Below are 6,592 nucleotides of genomic sequence, written 5' to 3'. Positions count from 1 at the left end.
AATCCCATGGACTGAGGAGCCTGCAGGGCTACAGTCCATGGTGTCACAGAGTTGGACACAGCTGAAGCAACTCAGCATGCAATGTTGCATGCTCTACACACACCTCTACACACACCCAAAAGTTCTCATCATCCCAAACTGAAACTCTGTACTCACGGAATAAAAACTCTACATTCCTCACTCCTCCCAGGCCCTGGTAACCTCTGTTCTACTTTTCTGTCTCTATGATTTGCCAATTGCAGGTGCCTCATATAAGTGGAACATGCAGTATTTGGCTTTAGGTGTCTGGCTTATTTCACCTAGTTTATGTCCTTAAGGTTCATCTCTGTTGCAGCCTATATAGAATTTCCATTCCTATTTATGGATGAAAAATATTCCATAGTATGTATGTAACACAATTTGTGTATCTATTAATTTGTTGATCATCACTTGAGTTTTTCCACCTTTGACTTTTGTGAATAATGGTGCTATGAACATTAATGTACAGATATATGTTTGAGTCCCTCTTCTCAAGTCTTTGGAATATTTACATGTACACAGTTGACTCTTGGTCTTCCTTGGTGGCTCAGCGATAAAGAATTCACCTGCCAATGCAGAAGACGTGCGTGTGATCCCTGAGTCAGAAGATCCCCTAGAGAAGGAAATGGCAACACACTCCAGTATTCTTGCCTGGGAAATCTCATGGATGGAAGAGCCTGGTGGGCTACAGTCCATCGGGTCAAAAAGGAGTTGAACATGACTTAGCTACTAAACAACACAGTTGACTCTCCGACAACACAGGTTTGAATTGCCTGGGTCCACTTAGACATGGATTTCTTTTTTTATAAAAAAGTATGAAGTAATTATTACAGTAGGTACTACATGGCCCTCAGTTGGTTGAATTCACAGATGCAGAACTGCAGATACAGAGGGGTGGCTGTGAAGTTATAAGTATATTTTCAACTGTGGCTGGTCAGCACCCCAACTCTTGCATTGTTCAAGGGTCAACTGTCTATATAGCTCTAAGTTCTACGGTAGTTGTTTGTTTATTTTTTAAGGAGTTCTGGTTGATGTAATACCCCACCCTTGCTTTTTTCAAACACACAGAATTATTTGAAAGAAAATATAAAGGAAGGGGGGAAATATGGCCTAAAATCAGATTAATTCTCATCATATTCAATTCACCTCACAAGAGGTCTCAGATTTTAGACTATATCAGAATTTCCCTATCAAATTATTTAAAATACGTATCTCTGAACTGTGTCACCAGAGATCTTAATTAATACTATTCAACAAACAACACTCTAGGTGATTCTCAAGTTTATGAATTGTGGACCATATTTGAGAACCCCTGAATGACCTCTATAATCTATTTGCCAAAAATGATCTAGTTTATGGTTGAACACCTCTAGGAATGCTAAACTCTCTACCCCATATAGTGAATCCAGTTCATCTGGAAACAAAAAAGATTTCTCTATTCTGACTACCAATATGCCTTGTATAAAATGAATCATTGAGTCATAGAATATTATGGTTATAGGATTATAAAGCATTTTCCATTCCCTTTCACTGTATCCAATGTCCTGGGATAAACTATAATGGAAAAGAAATATAAAAAAGAATGTGTGTATATATACACACATTCTTTTATATATATATATATATATATGTATATATAACTGAGTCACTTTGCTGTAAAGCAGTAATTAGCACAACACTGTAAATCAACTATATTTTAATTTTAAAAAGGAAGTAAAAAGAAGAATTTTAAAAATTAAATGAGCCTAATGAGAAGTATATCTTTACATAAATGTCTCCCCATGGGAAAAATTGTTTCCTCTTGTCTTAAATAATTTAATTTCACATAAGTATTTATGTATATAACTCAGTGATCTCACAACCACCTTTTTTAAAAAAGGTGACTTGGGGTTGCTGAACAAAACCCCAAATCTCCAAATAGCAGCCCTTTTGTTCCCATCAGAGGTTGACTGTCTTAAGATGCTGACAACTTTTCTGTCTTGAGGAGTGTAGTCATGCACACCCTCGATGTGGTGCTAACGCTTACCAGCTCATGACCTGGATCCCAGGGACACTAGCAGAAGGGTATTAAGAGGGAAACAAAAGTGCTATCTGGGTGAGAACCATGTTAGTTTGTTTTCCATTTCTTAATTTCTCCTTATTCCTGATTTTCACTCCCCCATCTGTTTCTCTATAGTGATTGGTATTTAAACTCTTCAAAGAAAAGAAACAGTGCTGCTGAATAAGTTGTTTCATTTAAGTAAAAGAATAATGTTTGATAATTAACTTGTGAGAACCCCAAAGTTATTAGCATTAAAGTGATCAAAGCCTTAAACTCACGGGATGAACTGATGACATGGTGGCAGAATTATTGATATAAGCTAGTGTTGGAAATGGGCTTCCTGGTGAGAGCAGTTGGAGCAAATCGGGTTTTCTGTATGCAGTTTAAAGTCCCTCAGGGACTTCCCTGGCAGTTTAGTGGTTAGAACTCTGTGCTTCCAATGCAGGCATTGTGGGTTTGATTCCCAGTCAGGAAACTAAGATCCCACATGTCACATGGCCAAAACATTTTTTGAGTCCCTCAAGTTCAAGAACTTGGCTACATTAAATAATAACCTTACAAGAAAGAATGGCTTAGTGGAATTGAAGCAGATGAGAATCAGGAGCATTTAGCTTCAGAGCCTAACTGCATCTCTTTCTACTCTGGGGTTAATTTCTGATTCCATGGATTCTCACTTTCTTTATTTGTAAATGGTGAACTCCAAGAATCACTGAAGAAGTTGATTTAATGCAACCGTATTAAGCACAGGTACTGCAAACTGGCAGGGCATTGAAGATACAATAATACCTGAGAGATTCCCCACCTTTGTTCAGCTTAAAGTTTAATAAGAGAGGGACTTTCCTGGTGGTTCAGTTTTTAAGATGGCACACTTCCATTGCAGGAACTACAGGTTCAACCCCTGGTTGGGGAGCTAAGATCCTGCATGGTTCACACATCCAAAGAAAAAGAAATATATATATATATATAGAGAGAGGCATATATGTATATAGATATATGTGTATAAAATATATATGTGGATTATGTATATACATAAATATATATAGAGAGAAGTGCACAAGTTATAAAAATGTTTTAAAAGTTTAATAAGACAAAGAAGAGTAACAAAAACAACACACAGAGATCTCTCACAATAAAATCTACATATTAGGTGAGCGAGTAAGAATTTTGATAGATGTGCCACAGATTAAATAAGAAATCATGGTAGTTTTCCTTCTATTTTCTTACTTGGTTGAGCGTGAAAACGGCACAGCAATTTAATAAAACCCCTGCTCAAGTTCTGACATATTTATTCTCAGAAGGTATTATTTCCCAATCCATCAGGGGCATGTGTGTGTGTGCACATGTGTGTGTGTGTGTGTTCACTATAGTCACCATTTTCCTCATCTGTTAAACTACACAGTTGAATTTTCAGCTAGATCTGTCCTCTGCAATTGATTCTCATTTGAGATACATAAAATTAGAAAACAAGACTAACCAAAAACTAGACATGTCAATAGACTTTTACTAGGTAGGTGTGAACTGGAAGTTATCAGGTCTACCCACCTGATCTTACTGAAATAATCTCAGCTCAAGGAAGAAGCATGACTTACCAAGGTCAGTGAATGGTAAGCTCTTTAGCCATGGGTAGATCTTGAGTCTCTTGATTTTAGTCCAGTGCTATGCCAGTCAAAGCTGTGTCGGAAAGGTCATTTACCCCAAGAGTGAGCCCCTTGAAAGAGAAGCATGGCTTTATTAGCAAATGAAAAAGTTATGAATAGCTTATCATCAGCCTAATTTTAGATGAGGCCACAGACTCTTTCCAAGAGACTGTCTGCTAAGACTGTCCTGCTCTGGATAGAGCACATGTGGAGCCATTGTGCAAGCAGAGGTACTTGGAGATTCTTTGAAAACAGCATCTTTACAAAACAGTAGAACCTCAAACTCTTTCATGCTGACTTGGATCAGATGATATCTAAAAGCTGACTGATCCGAAGGGACAGCATCCCAGCAGCCCCTGTCCACTTACCTGAGACCTTTGAGTACCTTCTTCCAAACCAGTGAACTCCCTTATAGTCCTCATCTATTTGTGGTTCATATGTGGCAGGAAGAAATCCCAGAGTCCCCAGCTGCCAAGAAGTCTTGCTAAAGGAGGGAACATTGAGATAAGCTCTTTAGAAGTGAAGTAATCTCCTACAATCAGTTCACATATACTCAAAGGCTTTCCTTCTGTTTTACACAATCACTAACTGGGGAAATCAATAAAGACAGATGAGTAAATCTAGGTATTTTTGAGTCTTATCACACATATACAGGTCTTTCCTGGAGGCTCAGTTGGTAAAGAATCCACCTGCAATGCAGGAGACACGGGTTCGATCCTTGGGTGGGGAAGATCCCCTGGAGAAGGAAATGGCAACCTACTCCAGTATTCTTGCCTGGAGAATCCCATGGACAGAGGAGCCTGGCAGGCTATATAGTTCATAGGGTCACAAGAGTCAAACATAACTTAGCAACTAAACCACCACCATCACCAGATATATTTGTGAAGAATTTGGAGGCAAATAGGAAAAACCAATAACTTATAAAGAAACCAAGGAAAATCAGAAAGGATCAAATGAGAAACCGCATCATGATTTGGAGCTAAGTTCTGAAAACAAGCAGCTGAAAGGAGAGTAGAGGGCTTCCCTGGTTACTCAGTGGTAAACTCCTGCTCTAGCAGGAGTGGTAGCAAGTTATTCCCGCTAGTGCAGGAGACATGGGTTGATCCCTGATCCAGGAAGTTCCCACATAACACGGACGAACTCAGCCCAGGAGCCACAACTACGGAAACACACATGCCCTAGAGCCTGTGCCCCTCAACAAGGGAAGCTGCTGCCACGAGAAGCTGGCCCATCACTGGAGAGTAGCCGCTGCTCTCCACAGCTAGAGAAAAGCCAGTGCGGCAACGAGGACCCAGCACACCCAAAAACAAATAAATTTATTTTTTTTTTAATAGAAAAAGTCTTTTTAAAAAAGAAAGCAGAATAGCAAATGTTCTTACTGGCTCTCCTTGACCCTCACACAAAGCTCAAGGTCCTTAGTGGGTACCACAGAGCACCTTCCTTCCAACCCTTGTCCATCACTATTCCATTGGATGGATTGCAAACTCCACCACGTGAAAGAAGGGCTCCACCTGATTTTCCTATTCCCTAGCCTGGTTTCATTGTGTTGATATGGCCCTGATTCGCTACTTCTTTTGCACATTTATTTCTCTATAGTAGGTTCACATCTCCTAGGAGATCTGGCACTGTTTCTCTTACCTATAAACTTTTGGGCGAGTCCCTTACAGGCTCTAGGCACGTCCACTGCTTTTTTTTGTTTTTTTTGCTGACATCTCTTTTAGAAGAACTTTAATCTGCTTCTGCTTTAATTACGGTGTCTCAAATGATCTGCTGGCATTCTCCTATTCATGGCCCACTCAGCACTGCTCAGCTGATTTCTTAATTCCCTCAAAACCCTTTCCCATCCAAAGCTGCAGAAGGTAACTCTGTGACTTTCAGCAGATTCTATTGCCCAGCTAAACTTAGAATAGAACATTAGTTCTGAAAGGGACTGTAGGGGCCATTCAGTCTGTTCCCCAATGCACAGCAGCTTACCCTGAGGAGAGGAGGGAAGGAAGACACAATGTTACTGAAAGATAGGGTCCAGCTGCTCACCACTCAAGAGTCAATAGACAGGCTGGGTTGGTGGAAAGGAAAGTTTGCTCCATTTCAGAATCCAGCAACTGGCCGGGAAAGATGGATATCTGTCCAAAGGCCCACTCCCCCGCCTCTGGCAACCAGTGGGGCAAGAGCTTTTATAGATAGAAGTGGGGAATGGCTACATGCAGAAAATGCACAGTCATCTCTGACTTCAGGGGAGGAAGTAGCTACAGATGTGGTAGAAACAGCAAGAGAACTAGAATTAGAAGTGGAGCTCAAACTCATGACTGAGTTGTTGCACTCCCATGGTAAAACTTGAATGGATGAGGAGTTAATTCCTTATGGATAAAGAGGGAAAGAAAATGGCTTCTTGAGATGATATCTATTCCAGGTGAAAATACCCTTTAGATTGTTGAAATGACAGCAAAGGATTTAGGATATTACATGAATTTAGTTAATAAAGCCAGAAGCAAGGCTTGAGAGGACTGACTTAAATTTTGAAAGAAGATTTACCATAGGTAAATCTGAAAATGCTATCAGTCAGCATTGCATGCTAATCATTCCTGAACAGAGTCAAGTGTTGCAAAAATTTCATTGTTGTCTTATTTTAAGAAATTACCACAGCCACCCCAACCTTCAGCAACCACCATCCTGAGCAATCAGAAGACCTCAACACAGGTAAAACCCTCAACCAGCAAAAGGATTACAATTTGCTGAGGACTTGGATAATAGCATTTTTTAGCAATAAAGTATTTTTAAAGTAAGTGGGCTTCCCTGCTGGCTTACATGGTAAAGAATACACCTGCAACTCAGGAGACCCGGGTTCGATCCCTGGGTCAGGAAGATCCTCTGGAGAAGGGAATGGCAACCCACTCCA

At 40.1% G+C, this 6,592-nt stretch overlaps 1 long non-coding RNA gene across 1 annotated transcript; it reads right to left on the bottom strand.

The window, feature by feature from the left end:
* Positions 1 to 3,642: 3,642 nt before the first annotated feature.
* Positions 3,643 to 4,249, bottom strand: LOC102396368. The gene is made up of 2 exons (XR_329422.4): positions 4,065 to 4,249; positions 3,643 to 3,767 (listed from the first exon to the last, which is right to left on the bottom strand). It is a non-coding gene; the product is annotated as an uncharacterized LOC102396368 (long non-coding RNA).
* Positions 4,250 to 6,592: the final 2,343 nt, after the last annotated feature.

Source organism: Bubalus bubalis, chromosome 15, assembly GCF_019923935.1.
Source record: "Bubalus bubalis isolate 160015118507 breed Murrah chromosome 15, NDDB_SH_1, whole genome shotgun sequence".
Classification (NCBI taxonomy): domain Eukaryota; kingdom Metazoa; phylum Chordata; class Mammalia; order Artiodactyla; family Bovidae; genus Bubalus; species Bubalus bubalis.
Note: the sequence above shows the minus strand (reverse complement) of the source record. Positions and strands in the feature narration are given on the sequence as shown.